Below are 22,617 nucleotides of genomic sequence, written 5' to 3'. Positions count from 1 at the left end.
GCCCCTCTGACCCCTTTGCCCATGTCCGCCTAGGTATGGGATGACGTGGCTGGTGGTAACTTTGTACCTGACTCTATCTCCTCCCCGCTGAGGGCTGAGGGAGCGCCCTACCCAGCTCCCCGCCTGCCCCCAGGTGAGTCTAAGGCCCCACCAGACATTGAGGTGCCAGAGAGCCCATTCCATAGGGCGAAGCCTTCGGTGCCCCCAGAACCGTGGAATGGCAGTGGTCGCCCTCAAAATGGGACGCCAAATGGGGCCAGCTTGGCTTTGCCTCAGCCCAGCCTGTCTGAACCTGCTTCCTTCAGGGTGGGGCAGAAATTGTTGCAGGAGTCAAATGTGGACTGGTCCCCAGAGGCTGCCCAGCTTGACGGTGGCGGTGGCCGGTAGCACTGGTCACTCCAGGGCCCGGCGGCACCCAGGACTCGGCTCCCCCCACCAGCACTGGCCACCGGGTCTGGGGCTCTGGGGCTGGTGAGGAGATCTGGAGGCGAGAACACCAGGACCAGCTGAGAAGGAGCTGCAGAACAGGATGGGGTACCCACACCCCCTTTTTCCCAACAGGTGTCTCTGCGCCCGCCGTTTCCAGGAAGAGGTCGATGCAATCTCTGAGCTGGCGTGTGGAGCCTGGCATCAGCCCGGCAGCTCTGCAGAACTGGTCTGCTGCTTCCAGAGCCCAGCAGGCACTGCCCAGGAGCCCGGGGCCTGGCTGGGCTCCCGTTACCCGCCCTCCTCCATTGTTCCTGCCCCACCCTCCAGCCCAAACATCACCTCATGCTCAAAGCCAACACCTCTCTGATTGCCCAGATGCCAACCTTCCTCATCCCTGGGCAGGATGGGTTTATCAAGAGCCCTGGGCTGGAATTCCAGAATCATGCTTACTAGCTGTGTGGCTCTTGGCAGGCTGCTTGGCCTCTCTGATTCATCAGCACAAGACACTCTGTCACCACCATGCTGCCCGGCTGTTAGGAAGTGCACATCAGGCTGCTGACATGCAGGAGGCCTGCAGGAAAATTCCCAGACTCTTCCCGCCTTACCTGTCCTCCCCGGGCCTATGGGGAAGAAGGAAGCTTGGGTTCTGCTCGCCCCATCTGACATTAATCGGCGGGCAGTCTGATGGTTAACTTACAACACAGGGTCCGGGGCTCAAGTGCTCCTGTCAGTGCCCAGCCTCAGCTTTCTCTCGTACCAAGTTCAGGCTCTTGGCATCAGCAGAGCCTTTGGCATGCCTGGGGAGGGAGAAGCCAGTCTGCCAAAGAGGAGGGTGGGCAGGGCCAACCTGTGGAGGCCTGGACATTCTGGGGGCAGATCTGGATGATGCCCCCCCCCCCCCGGCCCAGGACCCTGTTTTGGAATCTCAGCACCCATAGCTTGGCTCCTGCCCTCCCACTCCAGCTCCAGATAACTGCTTTTTCCCCCCCTTTTGTTGCCCCTGTTGGTTTTTTAAAAAATTGCTATTGTTGTTGTTACTGATGTTGTCATTGTTGGATAGGACAGAGAGGAATGGAGAGAGGAGGAGAAGACAGAGAGGGGGAGAGAAAGACAGACACCTGCAGATCTGCTTCACCGCCTGTGAAGCGACTCCCCTGCAGGTGGGGAGCCAGGGGCTCGAACCAGGATCCTTATGCTGGTCCTTGCGCTTTGAGTCACGTGAGCTTAACCTGCTGCGCCACTGCCTGACTCCCCAGATGACTGCTTTTTAAACATTATTATTATTATCTTTATTTATTGGATAGAAATAGCCAGAAATTGAGAGAGAAGGGAGAGATAAAGTGGGAAAGAGACAGAGAGACACCTGCAGCTCTGCTTCACCACTTGCAAAGCTTTCCCCCTGCAGGTGGGGACTGGGGGCTCGAACCTGTAATGTGTGCGCTCAACCAGGCGCACCACTGCCTGGCCCCTCAAATGGCTGCTTCTTGTTTGCTGTGTTTGGGGAGAGTCACAGAAGTGTTCTGATAACCCACAGCTTGTCCTCCTCACCCAGATGAGGCGCTGGGAAAGCAGGGAGGAGAGGTCTGGCACAAGGGTTGCTCAACAGGTGACTAGTGGAGAGGGAGGCGTGTGTCAGCGAGTGGCGGATTGGACAAGGAAGTGAATCAGTGAATGAATAAGTGAGTGAATTAATGAATGAGTAAGCCTGAGCCAAAAGTCTTAGCAAGTGATTTGTAGTTCTTACTGTAAGGCTGTCATTGTTCTAAGCATTTTACTCATCCAAATTTACTCTGCTCTTCATAAAAAAAACTGTATCCAGCAAGGAAGGGCAACAAAAGGGAATAAAGAAATAAATAAGTAAGTAAATAAACCTGTATGAAGCAGGAAGTGTGTCTCCATTTTATTTTTCTTTTTAAAGATTTTATTTATTTATTAATGAGAAAGCTAAGAGGGGAGAGAGAAAGAACCAGACGTCCCTCTGGGGTGTGTGCTGCCGGGGACTGAACTCAGGATCTCTCTTTCTTTTTTCTTTTTTGGCCTCCAGGGTTATCTGGAGTCTTGGTGGCCGCACTATGAATCCGCTGCTCCTGTTGGCCTTTTTTTTTTTTTTTTTTTTTCATTTTTATTGGATAGGACAAAGAGAAATTGAGAGAGGAGGGGGAGGGAGAGAGGGAGAGAAAAAGAGAGACACCTGTAGACCTGCTTCACTGCTTGTGAGGTGACCCCCCCCCACTGCAGGTGGGGAGCTAGAGGCTCAAACTGGGATTCTTGAGTGGGTCCTTATGTTTCAGACTATGTGCACTTAACCCCGTGTTCTACAGCTCAGTTCCCATACCTTATTTTAAAAAATATATATGTTATTAATGAAGGAGAGAGAAACACACACACACACACACACACACACACACACACACACACACACAGCACTGCTCAGTTCTGGCTTATGATGGTACTGGGGATAGAACCTGGGACTTTAGAGCCTCAGGCATGAAGGTGTTTTGCAGGGAGTCAGGTAGCACAGCAGGTTAAGCACACGTGGCGCCAAGCACGAGAACCGGCGTCAGGATCCTGGTTTGAGCCGCTGGCTCCCCACCTGCAGGGGAGTCGCTTCACAGGCGGTGAAGCAGGTCTGCAGGTGTCTGTCTTTCTCTCCCCCTCTCTGTCTTCCCCTCCTCTCTCTATTTCTCTCTGTCCTATCCAACAATGACAGCAATAACAACAATAATAACTACAACAGCAAAACAATGAGGGCAACAAAAGGGAAATAAATAAATTTTTAAAAAAATTTAAAAAAGAGTCTTTTGCAGAACCATGATGTTATACCCCTAGCCCAGGACCACACGCTTGAGAGTCAGTGCTGTATCCACTGTGTGTATCCTGGACCACCAATTATATTCTCTCTCTCTCTCTTTTAAAGTTTTTATTTTATTTTATTTTTTAAAAATACTTTATTGATTGATTGATGAGAAAGATAGGAGGAGAGAGAGAAAGAACCAGACATCACTCTGGCACATGTGCTGCCAGGGATTGAACTTGGGACCTCATGCTTGAGAGTCCAATGCTTTATCCACTGCACCACCTCCCAGACCACTATTTTATTTTTTTAATTTTTTAAAATTATCTTTACTTGTTGGTTAGAGACAGTCAGAAATGAAGAGGGATGGGGGAGATAGAGAGAGACACAGAGAGAGAGAGACAGAGAGACACCTGCAACCCTGCTTCACCACTTGCAAAGCTTTCCCCCTGCAGGTGGGGACTGGGGGCTTGAACCTGTGAACTTGTATACTGTTAAATGTGCGCTCAACCAGGTGCGCTCCCCCCGCCAGTGATTTTTTTTCTCTCTAGTAATAACCACCTCCCAGGTGCTGAGAACTTGTCCCGAATCACACACAGGTGGTGAGTGAACCCAGACTGACTTGAGTCTCTGGCTACCAAGTGAGGAGCTGCTCCCCAGATGAGCTGGGAGCAGCTGGGTTTTGTAGCCTGGACCTGAGACTTCACCCTTTTGAGTTTCTCATTCCTTTCTTCACTTCTCCCACCTACATTCTTCTGGTGACTACTGTTCTCTCTCTCACTCACTTACTCATCCATTCAGTGAGGGCTGGCTCTGGGCCAGGGAAGAGTCAGAGGAATAGGATCCTTTTCTGCTCTGGCAAACTTTGCTTTTCAGGGCGCTTGGTTCAGGTGCCACTTCCTCCAGGAAGTCTTCTCTGACTTGCTTCCCTGATCAGCAGGACAGTGTCTGCCTTCTCGGTACACAGTGGGTGCTTAATAAATGCTTAAGGAGACACGCAGTTGTTGCCAGGCCTGCTGTTCTCACCCACTTTCTCTGCTCATTCCGGCTAGGATGCTCTGGTGTTTGAACCCAGGAGCCTCTACACCCTGTGATAACCATTGCACTGTTGCCTGGAAGCTCCCTGGCTCTGGCTGCAGCCAGGGACCAGGGTTAGCAGTGGCAGCTCTGCTGGGATTCACCCCTGCTCCAGGAGGGGGAGGGAGGGGAATGGGCCTGCCCTGGCCCAGCGGCCACCCCAGCCTCTTCCTTCCCCGCCAAATGTTTGTTTTCAAATTCCTGAGGCCTGCATCACCTCCCACCCCTGTCCCAGCCGGCCTCCCAGGCCTGCCTTGGCTTCCTTCCTGTGGCTGCTTGACCAGGCTGGTCTGCAGGGTGGGGCCAGGGCCCAGAGCCGACTGGTCCATGGAGGAGGACTCCAGGATCCTCAAGGGCCCTCAGTGTGGAGCAGGGATGGGGGACTTTTCTTCTGCCAAGGGTTATTTGGATTTTTACCATAGCATGTATAACAAATCTGTCAGCTTAGAAACTAGCACGTAGGGAGTCGGCGATAGCGCAGTGGGTTAAGTGCAAAGCGCAAGGAGCGCAAGGATCCTGGTTCAAGCCCCCGGCTCCCCACCTGCAGGGGAGTCGCTTCCCAGGCGGTGAAGCAGGTCTGCAGGTGTCTGTCTTTCTCTCCCCCTCTCTGTCTTCCCCTCCTCTCTCCATGTCTCTCTGTCCTATGCAACAACGATGACATCAATAACAACAATAATAACTACAACAATAAAACAATAAAGGCAACAAAAGGGGATAAATAAATAAATATGTACCAGAGTGATGTCTGGTTCTTTCTCTATCTCCTCCTATCTTTCTCATTAGTAAATAAATAAAACCTTAAAAAAACACACAAAAAACTAGCACTTAATGTGAAAAAAAAGTTCCTAGCAAGCGAGGTGGTAGCACACCCATAGAGTGTACATGCTACCGTGTACAAGGACCTGGCTTCAAATCCCCGGCCCCCACCTGCAGGGGAGGGGTGCTTCATAAGTGGTGAGGCAATGTTGTAGGTCTCTCTCTCTCTCTCTCTTGCTCTAAGCTTCCCCTTTCTTCTCAGTTTCTTTGCCTCTACCTGAAAAAAATGTATAAATGCAGTATAAAAAATATTTAAAAAGTAAAGAGTGTGGGTGGTGGTATACCTGGTTAAACACACATATTAGCAAGTGTAAGGACGTGGGTTCAAGCCCCCACTCCACACCTGCATGGGGGATGTGCTTTATGAGCAATGGAACAGGTCTACAGCTGTCTATCTTTCTTTTTTTTAAAAAATTAAAAAAAAAATTTCTCTTTTGTTGCCCTTGGTGTTTTTATTGTTGTTGTGGTTATTATTGTTGTTGTGGATGTTGTTGTTGTTGGACAGGACAGAGAGAAATGGAGAGAGGAGGGGGAGACAGAGAGGGGGAGAGAAAGACAGACACCTGCAGACCTGCTTCACCGCCTGGGAAGCGACTCCCCTGCAGGTGGGGAGCCGGGGCTGGGGGGGGGCTCAAATGCAAATCCTTACATAGGGCCTTGCGCTTCATACTATGTGCGCTTAGCCCGGTGTGCCACTGCCCAGCTCTCTTTCTCTCCCTCTCTAGCTCCCCTTCCTCTCTCAAGTTCTCTCTGTCTTGTCTTAAAAAAAAGTAAAGGGGAGTCGGTCTGTAGCGCAGCGGGTTAAGCGCAGGTGGCGCAAAGCACAAGGACCGGCGTAAGGATCCCGGTTCGAGCCCCCGGCTCCCCACCTGCAGGGGAGTCACTTCACAGGCGGTGAAGCAGGTCTGCAGGTGTCTGTCTTTCTCTCCCCCTCTCTGTCTTCCCCTCCTCTCTCCATTTCTCTCTGTCCTATCCAACAACGACGACAATAATAACTACAACAATAAAACAAGGGCAACAAAAGAGAATAAATAAATAAAATAAAATATTTTTAAAAAATAAAAAAAAAAAGAAATAGAAAAAAAAGAAGGAAGAAATAGCTTCCAGGAGCAATGGATTTATAGTTCTGGCATCAAACCCCAGAGATAACTCTGGTGGCAATATATAAAAAAAAAAAAAAAGGAAAAAAAAGAAAATTCTTAGATTTATTGAATTTCAAGTCCTGCCTGTGTCTTGATAGGGTCAGACCTAATGAGACACACACACACACACACACACACACACACACACACACATATATCTTTATTTATTGGATAGAGACAGCCAGAAGTCAAGAGGAAGGGGAGACAGAGGCAGAGACAGAAAGACACCTGCGGCCCTGCTTCACCACTTGCAAAGCTTTCCCCCGGCAGGTGGGAACCAGGGGCTCAAACCCGGGTCCCTGAGCATTGCAACCTGTGCGCTCAATCAACCAGGTGCGCCACCATCCGGCCCCTAATGATATTCTTTTGATTTAAAAACAGTCATTGCCACCAGGGTTATTTATTGCTGAGGCTCAGGTGCCTGCAGGACAACCCCACTGTTCCTGGTGGCCCTTTCTATATTTATTCACCAGAGCACTGCTGGGCTCTGGCTTATGGCGGTGCAAGAGATTGAACTGGGGACTTTGGAGCCTCAGGCATGACAGCTGTTTGCAGAACCATTGTGCTGTCTCCCCTCCGCCCATTATTTATTTCTTTTTTCTTTAATTTGAAAGGACAGAGAGAAATTGAGAAGGGGGAGAAAGATAAAGTGGGAAAGAGAAAGAGAGACACCTGCAGCCCTGCTGCACCACTTCTGAAGCTTCCCCCCTGCAGGGAGGAGAGGGGACTTGAACCTGAGTCCTCACACTACCAGGTGTCCACAGGCAAATGTGGAACATTGCCATCCACCCATGATTGTACGATTGAAAGTTACCGCAGCGCTGCTCGGCGGGTTTATGGTGGAGTGGTGGTGTGAGGGGTTGAATTTGGGACCTTGGAGCCTCAGGCAGTCGAGCGATTTGCATAACCACTATGCTATCTCTACCACCCGGGAAAATTCTTTTTTAAAAAAAGATTTCAAGGGTGGGGAGATAGCAAAGTGGTTATGCAAAGAGACTTTCAAGCCTAAGGCTCCAAAGTCCCAAATTTAATCCCCTGCGCCGCCAAAATCCAGAGTTAAGCAGTGCTCTGGTTCATTCATTCATTCATTCATTCATTCATTCATTCATTCATTCATTCACACAAGACTGGGTGTGAGGAAAGAGATAGAAATAGGAGCTTCCTTCAGTGGGGTGGGGGCCAGGCTCAAACCTGGCTTGTCCTATTGACAAAGGAAGTGCAATTACCAAGTGAGCTATCTTCCTGACCCTCAATAAATCTTAAAAGAGAGAAAGAGAGAGAAGAAGAAGAGAGAGAGAGAAAGGAGGACCAGAGTGTCACTCTGGCACATGCAGTGCCTGGGATTAAGTTCAGGACCTCACGCTTTATCCACTGTGCCACTTCTTAGGTCACTCCAACAGACACTTTTGAAATTAATTTCCCTGGGGCCGGGCAGTGGCACACCCAGTTAGCTGCACATAGTACAAAGCACAAGGATGCACTCAAGGAGCCAGGTTCAAGCGCAAGGACCGGCATAAGGATCCCGGTTCGAGCCCCCGGCTCCCCACCTGCAGGGGAGTCGCTTCACAGGCGGTGAAGCAGGTCTGCAGGTGTCTGTCTTTCTCTCCCCTTCTCTATCTTGCCCTCCCCTCTCCATTTCTCTCTGTCCTATCTTTAAAAAAAAAAAAAATGAAAAAAATGGTCACCAGGGGCAATGGATTTATAGTGCTGGCTCCAAGCCCAAGTGATAACCCTGGAGGCAAAAAAAGCTGAAACTTTGTTAGCTGAAGAGCGGTGCTATGGTGTCTCTCTGCTCTTTTTTTTTTTTCTTAATCTTTATTTATTTATGTTCCCTTTTGTTACCCTTGTTTTTTTTTCCATTGTAGTTATTATTATTGTTGTTATTGATGTCATCGTTGGATAGGACAGAGAGAAATGGAGAGAGGAGGGGAAGACAGAGAGGGGGAGAGAAAGATAGACACCTGCAGACCTGCTTCACCTCCTGTGAAGCGACTCCCCTGCAGGTGGGGAGCTGGGGGCTCAAACCGGGATCCTTAACTGGTCCTTGCGCTTTGTGCCACGTGTGCTTAATCCACTGCGCTATCTCCCATCTCCCTCCTCTCTTTCTTTTAAATATTTTTATTTACTACTGGATAGAGTCAGAGAGATATTGAGGGGGAAGGCATATATATATATAGAGAGAGAGAGACAGAGAGACATCTGCAGCCCTGCTTCACCACTTGTGTCTCTTTCTCTCCTCTCTTTCTCCTCTCTGGCTCTAACCCTCTATCAATTTAATAATAATGATAATGATAATAAAAAGGCTACTGGGAGGATGGAACTGTGCAGGTGCAAAACCCAAGCAACAAGGCAAACAATAATTAAATGAGATAAAGTTAAAATTAAATGAGATAAAGATTAGCAATAGGCCCCAGCTCACACTAAGCACTTATCAAATGTTAGCAGTTGGAAGTTGGGCCTGGCTACCCCATCCTCCTGCTCTCTGAACCCTAAGTTCAAGGAAACAGAGACGGGCACACCGCAGGTGTGCTTGGTCTCCGGGGTGTGAACCATGGCACCCTTTGTGCCATGACACCCTCTGTGTCCCCAGTGAGGCGGGGCTACCTTGACCACGGGGTCCACCTCCTCTGGAAGGAGCCTGCGCAGACTTAGCAAGGATCAGATGAGATGGCTGAGGCTCCAGAGGACACAGGGAGCCCGTGGCAGAGCCAAGCCTCAGAGCAGGACTCCGGTTTGAATCCATTTAATTTGTTTGTTTGCCTCCAGGGTTATTGCTGGGGCTTGGTGCTTTCACCATGAATCCACTGTTCCTGGCAGCCTTTCTTCCCCCCCCCCCCCATTTTATTGGATAGGAAAGAGAGGAATTGAGAGAGGAGGAGGAGGAGAGAGAGAGAGAGAGAGAGAGAGACAAGACCCGCTTTGCTGCTTGTGAAGCATCTCTGCTGCTGGTGGGGAGCCAGGGGGCTCGAACCTGGATCCTTGAGCGGGTCCTTGCAGTTAGTAATATGTGCGCTTAACTGGGTTATGTAAGCTTAACTGTCTAACACTCCCCACCACCACCACCCAATTCCAATCCTTGTGTGATGATAATACTTTGCTGGTACTTGGAAGCCACCAGTTGAATGGACAGACAGATGGAGTAATGGATGGGCGGATCCTGCCGTGCTGAACAGTTTTGTTGGCCAGTGGGTGGTAAGTACTTTTGAACCAATGGCATGATTGAACCTTGAAACCCTGCTGCAGGGCACAGCCAAGACAGGAAGTCCTCCTGCTGGAGAAGGAAAAAAAGGAAGAAACTCACTCTTGGCAGTCCATTAGGCCGCACAGGAGATAAAACATTAGCCCCTCAAGCATGCGGTCCAAAATTCAGCTCCCAGGACCACATGTGCCAGGGTGATGCTCTCGTTTCTGTCTCTCTCTCTCTCTCTCTCTCTCTCTCTCCCTTTCTCTCTCTCTCATTAATACATTAATCTTAGGGACCTGGCAATGACACACCTGCTTAAGTGCACACATTACAGTGTGCAAAGACCCTGGTCCAAGCCCCTGCAGAGGGAAAGCTTCATAAGTCATGAAGCAGGGCTGCAGGTGTCTCTCTGTCTCTCTCTATCTCCCCCCTTCTCAATTTCTCTGTCTCTATCCAATAAAAAATTTAAAAAATATATTTTATTTATTTAATGAGAAAGATAGGAGGAGAGAGAAAGAACCAGACATCACTCTGGTACATGTGCTGCCAGGGATTGAACTCAGGACCTCATGCCTGAGAGTCCAATGCTTTATCCATTGAGCCATCTCTTGGACCACGAATAAAAATATTTTTTAAATTAATCAGTGAATCTTAAAAATGAAAAGCAGGGTGGGGATAGATAGCATCATGGTTATGCAAAGAGACTCTCATGCCTGAGGTTCCAAAATCCCAGGTTCAATCCCCTGTACCACCATAAACTAGAGCTGAGCAGTGCTCTAGTAAAGGGAAAAAAAGAAAAGAAAAGAAAAAGAAAAAGAAAAAGTAACCAAAGCAACGATTGCCACCTCAACATGCTTCACCTCAGACTGTATCCAGAGACTTCACATGTGGAATGACAACCCTTCAGCTTCATTACTTGGGTGAGACCTTTCTTTTCATAGTATTCTCTAATTCCATCCCAGGTGGTTCACTTTCTAACAAAGTCCCAAAACCTAGATATACACCAGTTTCTGTGAGAGAGAGCCTATGTTCACACGTATCCGTAAACTACTGCAAAATATATACCTGAAAGCAGAAGTACACTAGAGTTTGCAGTGAGTACCCCCCTAACACTTCCTCTCCACTATTCCAAGCTTGGGATCCATGATTGCTCAACAATTTGTTTGGCTTCATATGTTAACTCTCTTTTCAATCACCAGGTTCCAGATGCCATCAGGAGGCCGGCCAGGCTTCCCTGGATTGAAGACCCCACCAATGTGTCCTGGAGCTCAGCTTCCCCAGAGACCCACCCTACTAGGGAAAGAGAGAGGCAGACTGGGAGTATGGACCGACCAGTCAACGCCCGTGTTCAGCGGGGAAGCAATTACAGAAGCCAGACCTTCTACCTTCTGCAACCCACAATGACCCTGGGTCCATGCTCCCAGAGGGATAGAGAATGGGAAAGCTACCATGGGAGGGGGTGGGTTATGGGGATTGGGTGGTGGGAATTGTGTGGAGTTGTACCCCTCCTACCTTATGCTTTTGTTCACTAATCCTTTCTTAAATAAAAAATTAAAAAAAAAAAAGAAAAAGAAAAAGAAAAAGCATTCCTGAGTCTCCAAAGGTCCCAAGTTAAATGCCCAGCTCTACCATAAACTGGAGTTGAGCAGTGCACTGGTAATAAAAATCAAAGCTTTTTTTAAAAAAAAAGGAGTCGGGTGGTGGCACAGTGGGTTAAGTGCAGGTAGCACAAAGCGCAAGGACTGGTAAGGATCTTGGTTCGAGCCCCCGGCTCCCCACCTGCAGGGGAGTCGCTTCACAGGCGGTGAAGCAGGTCTGCAGGTGTCTGTCTTTCTCTCCCCCTCTCTGTCTTCCCCTCCTCTCTCCATTTCTCTCTGTCCTATCTAACAACACCGACATCAACAACAATAATAACTATAGCAACAATAAAAACAAGGACAACAAAAAAGAAATAAATATTAAAAAAAAATAGAAGCCAACTCGACATCATGAGGCAAAGAAGAAATTTCTTTGGCTTTGGGGACAAGAGAGAGATACAGATCGTCAGGGCTCTGGAGACAGACAGCAGTTTTGCTAAACTCTTAAACTTTTAAAACAAAAACCTTCTAAAGCACTGTTTAAAAACAAAAACAAAAAAAAATCTGTGGTCTCCAACCCATAGAGAGTGGGGGAATGTTTAACGACCAGCTTTCTGAAAGAGAGAGAGAGAGAAAAAAAAAACACATTCTGGTTTGTATCATTTTCTGTGGTGTAAATATTTTCACTCATAGTTGAGTTCAAGGTACCATGGGAACTTGGCTCCTGGAATCTATGCAAATTATCCATCCATGTACCCTGCACCAGTGGGACATGGCTCTGGCTTGGTGCTGTGACTGTGACTTTTTTTTCCTCCTGTGCCCAGTTTCCCTTGTCTATAAAGTGGGAGCTCTTACGGCTTCTGCCTTCAGGGCTGGCGTGAGGATGGAATGGGTTGCAAGTTTCTACCCAGAACTGAGGAGGTAGAAGAGTGGGTTCCAGTGGAAAGCCAATTTCCAGTGCCTGGCTGGGGGATCTTGGGGTGTCCTACAGAGCAGAAGGGAGCATCTGTTTCGGGGCTCATGGCTTCCTCAGCCCGTTCTTCCTTCCTTACCCCATGGATTCCGGGTGGCCCAGCAGAGATAACCCGGCAGCCCCTTGCCTGTCCCTCTGGGTCGCGCCCAGAAGCCAGACTGGGGCGGGATGGGGGCAGGCAGAGCAGCCTAGTGTGTAGTGACCAAGATTGCCCAAACCTGGAAAGACAGGCTCCCCGGCCCCAGTCTAGCTAATCCCCCTCACTTACCCAGGCTTAACTCCTGGCATTGTGGGAGAGGGCAGGAATTCCCCCTCTGCCACCCAGGCAGCCCCTCCCCTACCAGATGCCAGCCACCCAGGGGGAAAATTCACTGACAGCAAGCGTCACAGAGACACCCCAGCACAGACCTTTCCTCTTGCCTGTGGCATCTAAGGCTCTGTCACCCAGGAAGAGTGAGCCAGAAGTCTCTCTTCACGAAGAATGAACGCATGAAATGTGAACACAGAAAAGTATTAAGGGAGTCGGGCGGTAGCGCAGCAGGTTAAGCACACGCCTAAGCACCCCGGTTCGAGTCCCGGCTCCCCACCTGCAGGGAAGTCGCTTCACAGGCAGTGAAACAAGTCTGCAGGTGTCTCTCTTTCTCTCCCCCTCTCTGTCTTCCCCTCTTCTCTCCATTTCTCTCTGTCCTACCCAACAACGATGACATCAATAACAACAACAATAATAACTACAACAATAAAAAACAACAAGGGCAACAAAAGCGAATAAATAAATAAATTTTTTTTTTTAAGAAAAGAAAAGCATTAATACAAGGCCAGGTGGTGGTGCACCTGGTTGAGCGCACATGTTACAGTTTGCAAGGACCCGGATTTAAGCCTCCAGTCCCCACCTGCAAGGGGAAAGCTTTGGTGAAGCAGGGCTGCAGATGTCTCTCTGTCTCTCTCTATCTCCCACTTCCCTTTTGATTTCTGACTGTCTGTATCCAATAAATAAATAAAGATAATTGAAAAAAAAGATTTTTCTTTTTTTAAAAAAAGTACTGATACAGAGAGAGGAGAGGGGAAAGGGAGGGACATTCAGAAGTAGTTAACAGGTGTGACTTGGAAAGGAAGAGGTGAGGCCATGGGGAGAAATGGACAAATATCTACAGGTAGTTGTAGAAATAACAGTTCAGTGGTCTGGGAGGTGGTGCAGTGGATAAAGCACTGGATTCTCAAGCATGAGGTCCTGAGTTCAATCCCTGGCAGCACATGTACCAGAGTGATGTCTGGTTCTTTCTCTCTCATCTCTTATCTTTCTCATTAATAATAAATAAAATTAAAAAAAAAAGAAATAACAGTAGACTCCTATCTGCAGCCTTGGGAGAACTGCTGGAGCGTCCAGTGGAGGGCCTGGGGACACAGAGCTCTGGTAGTGGGAACCGTGTGGAGTTGCACCCTTGTTATAATTTTGCAAACCAGTATTAAATCACCAATAAAAGAAAAAAGAGGAGGGGCAGGTTGATGACACACCTGGTTGAGTGCACATGTTACAATGTGCTAGGACCCGGGTTCAAGCCCCTGGTTCCCCCCCCCCCCCCGCAGGGGGAAAACTTCACAAATGATGACATAATGCTGCAGGCATCTCTCTGTCTCTCTCCCTCTCTATCTCGCTCTTTCCCTCAATTTTGGGCTATCTCTTTCAAATAAATAAAGATTAAAAAAAAAAAAAAGGCAAAGAAAGACCTTAGTACTTGGGGGCCGCTGAGCAGTGTGCTGCTTGGCTCTGTGTGTGACCCAAGTTCAAGCCCATTCGCTGCTGCTTTGTTTATTTATTTATTTATTTATTTATTTATTTTTTTATTAAAGAAAGGATTAATTAACAAAACCATAGGGTAGGAGGGGTACAACTCCACAGAATTCCCGCCACCCAATCTCCATAACCCACCCCCTCCCCTGATAGCTTTCCCATTCTCTATCTCTCTGGGAGCATGGACCCAGGGTCATTGAGGGTTGCAGAAGGTAGAAGGTCTGGCTTCTGTAATTGCTTCCCCGCTGAACATGGGCGTTGACTGGTCGGTCCATACTCCCAGTCTTTTCTGGAAGACTTTTAAAAGTAGAGGTATTAGTTCTTCTTTGAAAGTTTTGTAGAATTCATTTGTAAAACCATCTGGTCCAGGACTTTTATTTTTGGGAAGATTTTTGATAACTGTTTCAATTTCATTAGCTGTGATGGGCCTGTTCATGTTATCCACTTCCTCTTTACTTAGTTTTGGAAGTTGGTAGGTATCTAGGAAATCATTCATTTCTTCCAGGTTCTCTAACTTGGTGGCATATAGTTGTTCATAGAAGCCTCGCATGATATGTTGAATTTCTGCGGTGTCTGTTGTGATATCTCCTCTTTCATTTACTATCCGATTTATTTGGGTCTTCTCCCTTTTTTGTTTTGTGAGTGTGGCTAAAGGTTTGTCTATTTTTTTTACTCTTTCGAAGAACCAACATTTACTTTCATTGATCTTTTGTATGGTTTTCCTATTCTCAATGTTATTTATTTCTGCCCTAACTTTAGTAATTTCTGTCCTTCTGGTTGCTTTAGGGTTCCTTTGTTGTTCTTCTTCTAGGTCTTTAAGATGTGCAATCAGGCTGTTTATTTGTGCCTTTTCTTGTTTCCTAATGTGTGCTTGTATAGCTATGAACTTCCCTCTTAGGACTGCTTTAGCTGTGTCCCAAATATTTTGATAGCTTGTGTCTTCATTTTCGTTGAACTCTCGAAACATTTTGATTTCTTCCTTGATTTCCTCTTTGACCCAGAAGTTGTTAAGAAGTGTACTGTTGAGCTTCCACATTTTGGTACTGTTACTAATCTTTTGTTGATTGTTAAGTGTTAGTTTAATTCCACTGTGGTCTGAGAAGATGCTTGGGATGATTTCAGTGCTCTTGAATAGGCTGATGCTGTCTTTGTGGCCTAACATATGGTCTATTCTTGAGAATGATCCATGTGGATTTGAGTAAAATGTGTATTCCAGTTTCTTGGGATGAATGACTCTGAAAATGTCCAATAGTTCTAGTTTATCTATCTCTTCATTTAGCTCCCTTATGTCTTTACTGATTTTCTTCCTGGATGATCTGTCAAGTTGAGAGTGGGGTGTTGAAGTCCCCTGCTATGATTGTGTTACTGTTAATATATTGCTGTAGCTCTTTCAGTAGAAGTTTGATGTATTTAGATGGCTTCTCATTGGGTGCATAGATATTAATAATTGTTAAGTCCTCTTGATTGACTGATCCTCTGAGCATTAAGTAGTGTCCATTCCTATCTTTTTTAATCTTATGTATTTTAAAGTCTATCGTGTCAGATATGAGAATAGCTGTTCCTGCCCTTTTTTGTGGGCCGTTGGCTTGAATGATAGTTTTCCATCCTTTCACTTTAAGTCTGTGTTTGTCTTGTTGCGTTAGGTGAGTTTCCTGTAGACAACATATTGTTGGGTTGTGTTTTCTGATCCATCTTCCTACTCTGTGTCTTTTAATAGGTGAATTCAGGCCATTCACATTTATTGATATCAAAGATTGAAGATATTTTAACGCCATTCTTGTAGAGTTTTAGAGTGTTTTGATATATGTTCTATTTGTGGTGGTCTGGTTGTTTATAGGAAACCTTTCAGAACTTCTTTCAAGGCAGGCTTGGTGATGGTTGCTTCCTTCAACTGTTGCTTGTCTGAGAAGGTTTTGATGCTTCCATCTAGTCTGAATGACAATCTAGCAGGATATAGTATTCTTGGCTGAAAGCCTTTCTCATTGAGCACTCGATAGATATCTTGCCATTCTCTTCTGGCCTGTAGTGTTTGTATGGAGAAGTCTGCTGCTAATCTTATGGGTTTTCCTTTGTAGGTGACTCTTTGTTTTTCTCTTGCAGCCTTGAGGATCCTTTCTTTATCCTTATTCCTTTCCAATCTAAGTATGACATGTCTTGGTGTCTTTAGGTCTGGGTTAATTCTGTTTGGGACCCTCTGGGCTTCTTGAATCTTTATGTCTTTGGTGTTGTCTAGACTAGAGAAATTTTCAGCTATTATGGCCTGGAGAACGCTTTCTTCCTCCCCTTCTCTTTCTTCCTCTGGTAAGCCAATAATGCGTATATTGTTTCTTTTGAAGTCATCCCATAGGACTCTGTTGTTGTTTTCAGCATCTCTTAATCTCTTTTTGAGATCTCTTACTTCTTTTTTAGTTGTCTCTAATTCATCCTCAATCTTGCTAATTCTGTCTTCAGCCTCATTGATTCTATTCTCTCTGCCCTCTACTGCTTTCTGGAGTTCATCTATTTTGTTGCCCTGCTCTGATACTGTTTTAGCTTGTTCAGCTAGTTGCCTTCTTAGCTCAGCAATTTCAGCTTTCAGCTCTCTAATATCCATGAGATTATTAGAATTTTCTTCCGTATTCTCATTTGTTGTTCCTGCAGTTCTGATTACAATTTTTTCGAATTCTTTACTCACTCCTGTTATTATTTCCTTAGCTAATGTTTGGATGTTGAACTCGTTGTTTTGTGCTTCGCCCTCTGGAGGACTTTTAGCTGGACTCTTGTCCTGGTTCGAGTCTCCATTATTTTTTCTTGTTGTTTTAACCATTTTATATAAGTTAACAGTTGTTTCAGTCCCTGAGTTGGAGCTCAGTGGTTTAAAAGCCTCTTTTTTTTTTCTTCCCTGTGGGCTATGGGAGCCTGAGGGCTTTTAAACTATCAATAGGCTTCTTAGCTTAATCACTGACTCCTGACCAAGAGATAAAGCAGGGTGTGGCAGAGATAATCCAGTGGTTATGCAAAGAGACTTTCACAGCCCCTCAGCTATGGCACGGAGGTATAGGTCTTCTGAGTTCCCAGTTAGATCTCTGTACCCTGGTGTCCCTCCCTGTTGCTGCTCCAGATTCTGAGGGTAGTAGCAATGGAGACTCAGAGTTGCACTTGGTGAGTCTCTGGGGAGTCCTTTCCTCCCTTCAGCTGTCCCCTTGTTGGTGGAGCAGACTGGAGGTGGTGTCTCCACTAACAAACTGTCAAACTGTTAGCAGTCACTTAATCTCTCCTTAGGCCCCTCTCTCCCCTCTGTCTCCAGCCACGCGTGTTTGTACTCACGGGTGATTTACTGGGTTTCTGTGGTCATTCTAGTCCTGTCTTGTTTAGGTCCGGGTGGTCTCCTTTGGTATTCCTAGTTGATCCAGGAGAGGAGAGGAGAGGAGAGGAGAGAAAGCGATCTGCTGCTTGTAGCTCCGCCTCCGGAAGTCTCGCTGCTGCTTTGAATGTAGCTTCGGTCCTGTGGTCTCTCTCTCTCTTTCTCTCTCTCACCCCTTCTCTGTCTCTTTAAAAACAACAGGGAGCCGGGCAGTAGCACACCCGGTGTGTGCACATAGTACTAAACACTTGGCTGTGGGTTCCAGCCCTAGGCTCTCCCTCTACAGGGGGGACATATCACAAGCAGCCCAGCTCTCTCTCTCTCTCTCTCTCTCTCACTTATTTCCTCTCTGTCCTATCCAGTCAAATGGTGAAAAATTGCCACCAGGACCAGTGGACCCATAGTGTTGTCTCTGAGCCCCAGTGATAACCCTGAAGGCAAGAAAAATGTTTAAAAACAACAATAGCAGTAAGGAATTTTGCTGGGATCCCGACAAGCTCACTTGCTGGGAAGGAGCCTGGTTTGCCGTGTGTGTGTGTGTGTGTGTGTGTGTGTGTGTGTGTGTGTATGTGTGTGTGTGTGACCTGGTACCTCCCACAGGGAAACTTCTGCCCTGTGGTGTCTCTCAATTCTCTCTCTTGCTCTCTCTAAATGAAAAACAGTCAACCCATAGCAGGGGTGGCTGGGTGACATCCAAACTTTAATACATTTATAGAAGGTTTGTGGCAAAGACGAGTCTTCTATGAAGATGGGGAAACCGGCGTCAGTGAATCACAAGGTCACTTGTTCTCATCTCATGTGGACTTGAAACTGAGTTGGAGCATAGATCCAGCCCCTGGAAGGCCAGTGTCTCTTCTTTGATGCTTCTTAGTGACAGAAAGGGCTGGGAGACAGGGAGCCGCAGCCTCACCCCTCTGGGTAGGGGGGTGGCCAGCTCAGGCCTGCAGTTGTCCGGGGTGTCCCTAGAGTGGGTTGTACACCTCAGAATTCAGGGGGGACAGGGAGTCAGGCGGTAGCACAGAGGGTTAAGTGCATGTGGGGCAAAGCACAAGGACCGGAGTAAGGATCCTGGTTCGAGCCCCCGGCTCCCCACCTGCAGGGGAGTCACTTCTTAAGTGGTGAAGCAGGTCTGCAGGTGTCTGTCTTTCTCTCCCTCTCTCTGTCTTCCCCTCCTTTCTCCAGTTCTCTGTCCTATCCAACAACGACGGCATTAATAATTACAACAATAAAAAAAACAAGGGCAACAAAAAGGAATAAATAAGTAAATTTAAAAAAAATTCAGGGTGGGGGTTCATCGCCTCCCATGGTGCAAACCACCCTTCTGGAATCCTGAGAAATGGGATGACTGAGGGGCAGCTGATGCTGCCTGCCAGTGGGGAGCCCAGAGTCACCCTGAATTCTCCGTGTGGCCTCCGGCAAGTCATGTGACACCTTGGCACCGGTCTCTCCGGCTGCAAAATGGGCGGTTTGGACAGATCAGTGGTGGAAAACTTGTTTTAAGCTTCAGAATGATTTTCCAGATGCCGAGTATAGAAAACAGAAGTATGGGGGGGGGGTACATGTGGGAGGAGCTGGAAGACAGTCGGCAGGAGGGTTGGGGTCAGCCTTTCTCTCTCCCGGGACTCTCAGCTCCCTTGGGGCAGTTCCCATGGGAGTAGGAAGTCTCTATAAGGAGGGTGGGAGGTGGGCAGGTGGGAAGGTCCAGTCAGTCACACGCACCACTCCTGGCCCTTCAAAATTGGAGAGAGAAAGAGAGAGAGAGAGAGAGAGAGAGAAAGGGAGACACACACACACACACACACACACACACACAGAAATATTTGAGAAGGAACTGCAGAAAGATAGGGAGAGGGAAAGAGGGAGGAAAAGGGACACATGTTTCCACTCAGAGTTCTTTTTTGTTTAAAATAAAACCGACCCAGCAATCTCTGCCCTGACAGCTGGCCGGAGCCCAGGCCCCAGGCGCAGTGTGTGTGACCACGGCCTCCTGGCCTCCTGCCTGGGAAACCCAAGTAACCGTGTGGCCTGGGGCCCTGCTCCGAGCCGCCTCTGACACAGGCTGGCACTGAGGGTCCCTGGATGAATGGACAGGCAGAGCTCCGAGGCCTCTCCTGGAGGTCCCCCAGGAGGCTGACTTGGGGGAGTCTTCCAGCCAGTGTGGGCTCTGAGCACCCAGTCACATGAGGCCTAGTGCTGTGACCGCCTGGGAGCAGGGCCTGGGAAGGGACAGGCTTTTAACTCAGGGCCTGGTCAGCAGGAGTTCTGTTCCTCCTCCCAGCCCCGGGCCCGTCTACCTTTCCTCTCTAACAACATGACCTGTATCCTTGCAACCCCAGGCCCAAGACATGAGCTAGGGAGTGAACTGTGAGCTGCCCAGTGTGGAAGGCCTTGGGAGGAGGGGAGGGGTGGCAGTAGGCAGATGGGTGGGTCGGGATCCTCTGGCTAGGCATGCTCAGAGGGCCCCATTTCTCTCTCTCTCTCTCTCTCTCTCTATCAGAGCGCTGCTCAGCTCTAGCTTATGGTGGTGCAGGGGATTGAACCTGGGACTCTGGAGCCTCAGAGTCTCCTGGCATCACCATTATAATATCTACTCCTGTCCTCTATCTCTCTCTCTTAAATATTTTATTTATTTATTCATGAAGAAGTTAGGCAGAGAGTGGTCTGGGAGGTGGCACAGTGGATAAGGCTTTGGATTCTCAAGCATGAGGTCTGGAGTTCAATCCCAGGCAGCACATGTACCAGAGTGATGTCTGGTTCTTTCTCTTTCTCCTATCATTTCTCATGAATAAATAAATAAAATCTTTAAAAAGAAGAAGAAGAAGGAGGAGGAGGAGGAGGAGGAGAGGAAGAAGAAGAAGAAGAAGAGGAAGAAGTTAGGCAGAGAAAGAGAAAGAACCAGACATCACTCTGGCACATCTGCTGTAGAGATTGAACTCAGGACCTCAAGTTTGAGAATTCAGTGCTTTATCCACTGTGCCACCTTCCTGACCACTCTCTCTCTCTCTCTCTCTCTCCACACACACACACTGACTTTTTCAGACAATTCATAAAAAAATTTTTTGAGAGAGAGAGAGGGAAGAGAACATCCACAACATTGTTCTACCATCTGTGGAAGCCCCCAGCCCCCTTACTGCCCATGGTGGTCCCAAGTGGCCCCAGGCCCACACACACAGCAAGCTGTGTGCCCTACCAGGTGAGTCATAGCTTGGCCTTTAGCATATATATTTACGGTGGATATGTGTTGGGACTATGTGTAAGCCTGATAGAGCTTAAGGAGAACCACCCCCATCTTTGGATGGAGGTCTGAGAAGATAACCTCTTGGTGAGTCTCTCTCAACCGCGGTGAGTATAAGGGGGGAAACTCAGACTTGGTTCTTTCCTTCTTGACTCCCAGGCCCACAGATACCCCAGTACTTCCCTCCATTAACCGCAGGCCACATGGCCGCAGATTCACTCATTCAAAGTCACCTTCTGATCACAGAAGAACACACCTTATCACACACTTCATCACACACCTCAGAGCCCAGACAAGAGAAATTCCAAACTCTATGACCTTTTGATATTCATCTTCTCTCTGTTTCACCCTACGGGTTTAACCCCTATGCTTCTCTCAGATACCTTTGGATAATTAAGTTGCTTGTGTTATGGAGAATAACTGTCTTGTATCTCATCAATTCCTGTCATACCAGCCCCCTACCTTAGGGGCATGCTGACTGTTAAGAAACCTGTAATTTCTGTCATATTTCAACAATAATTACCTCCATTGCTTTTCTATTTAACTCATGTCAATTTTGCTAATAAACGGACTCTAGGATTCTGGGATTCTAAGGACTCAGATTCTAGATTCACGCTAAGAGTCCCCTGGTGTCTTTTATTTCATGTCACCCGTGTCGTGAGCGAGAAAGAACCAGCCCGTTACCTTTCCCCTGGAGGCCAACCCTGCTGGAGAAGGAGAGAGACACCCCGAAAGATATGTATTTTACACCTGGACTCAAGTTTGTTTGTTTCCTAATTTCTAGGCCTTTACTGCTCTGAGGTGACTTTTTTCAGGTGGATATAGGAAGAGAGGCAGAGAGAAAGAGAAAGACACCACAGCATCAAAGTTTTATCCAGAGTGCCAGGGGCTGGACTCGAACCTGGGTGCTACACATGGCAATGTAGGTGCCCTACACAAGTGAGCTGGTTTGCTGGCTGAGCCCTCCCCCCTGCCTGAGATCGCAGGTGAGCAGAGAGAGGGGGAAGGAGAGGCCACAGAGGGCTGCTTGGCCACTCGGGAAGCTTCCACACAAGCCTTTCAGTCACAGCATGCCTTGAGTTCAGGCCATTCTGGCTTTTCGTGAGCAGTTAGTTCTCTGGATATCTTCCTCCGGTGCTATCTTTTGAATTCCACCTGTGTGCACACTCTGGTAACATCATGGCACCTCGTAGTTGGAGGTTGGTGGTGTGTAACCCGGCTCTTCCCTCTCAAAGAGGAACAGGCTGGGATCTCTCTTGGTGGCCTCCACACGGAGCTCTGGAGATAAGAGATGCTGCTTAGGTCTGCACACATGGTGGACATGTGTCTTCTACTGTTAGAGCCATTTCCCAGCTCCCGGAGAAAGTTTTTGACTTTTTTTTTGCTTGGCCGTAGTCTTGGACCTAGACCCAAGATATGACTGGCCTATGATCCAGGTACTGAGACGAGAAGGAAACTAGACTAATAATAGCTACTTTTTTTTTTCTTTTATTAAAGATTTTATTTTATTGATTACATATGAGAAAGAGTTTCACATGACACAGGAGAAAAAGAAGCCAGAGTAGGGGCTACTCAAAACCAGCCTGAGGCCCAGGCTCCTGTCCTTTCTGGAACTGAGAGAGAGGAAGGTCTGAGAACAGCTGATCCAGGGGTTTCAGTACTTGTAGTCCTGGGGATTGAACCAGGAACCCTAGGCATGCAAGCCCAACTCTCTACCAGTTGAGCCATTTCTCTGATCACTGGCCATTACCCTTTGAAGAGCACCTACCAGGCCCCAGTGGGCTGTCAAGCATTGAGTGCACCAGCTCATTTTTGTCTTTTTTTTTTTTTTTGCCTCCAGGGTTGTTGCTGGGGCTCAGTGCCTGCACCTCATCACAAACCCCTGTAAGCATCAACCCGGCTTTGACCTAGCACGTTATGATTGGGCCCTCCTCAATCGCTATCGAACAAGCCATGGCCAGTGCGCCACTATGTTCCATCGCTGGGGAGCCAGAGACGACCCGAACTGCCCCTGAGGCTCCAGACAGACTATGACCCACATAGTCAACGACTGCCACCTCTCCAGATTCAAAGGAGGTCTCAAAACTTTACATCAGGCTCAACCTGATGCTGTTGACTGGCTACGGAAGAAGGGCAAACGCTAGAAGTGCCTGCACCACTGCTCCTGGAGGCTACTCCCCCCCCCTTTGCTGCCCTTGTTGTTGTATCATTTCATCTTTTAAAGAATATTTATTTATTTATTATCCGAGAGGACAGAG

At 47.7% G+C, this 22,617-nt stretch overlaps 1 long non-coding RNA gene across 1 annotated transcript in view; it reads left to right on the top strand.

Annotated features, from left to right (window-relative positions):
- Window positions 1–8,118: 8,118 nt before the first annotated feature.
- The window catches only part of LOC132541449 (uncharacterized), a 226,473-nt gene continuing 211,974 nt past the window's right edge, over window positions 8,119–22,617 (top strand). The window contains exon 1 of the long non-coding RNA XR_009552654.1: window positions 8,119–8,152. This is a non-coding gene — a long non-coding RNA (uncharacterized LOC132541449). The remainder of the gene's footprint in view (window positions 8,153–22,617) is intronic.

This window comes from Erinaceus europaeus, chromosome 11 (assembly GCF_950295315.1).
Source record: "Erinaceus europaeus chromosome 11, mEriEur2.1, whole genome shotgun sequence".
NCBI classification, from domain to species: Eukaryota; Metazoa; Chordata; class Mammalia; order Eulipotyphla; family Erinaceidae; genus Erinaceus; species Erinaceus europaeus.
The sequence above is the reverse complement of the archived record's forward strand: the minus strand, read 5'-3'. Positions and strand labels throughout refer to the sequence as shown.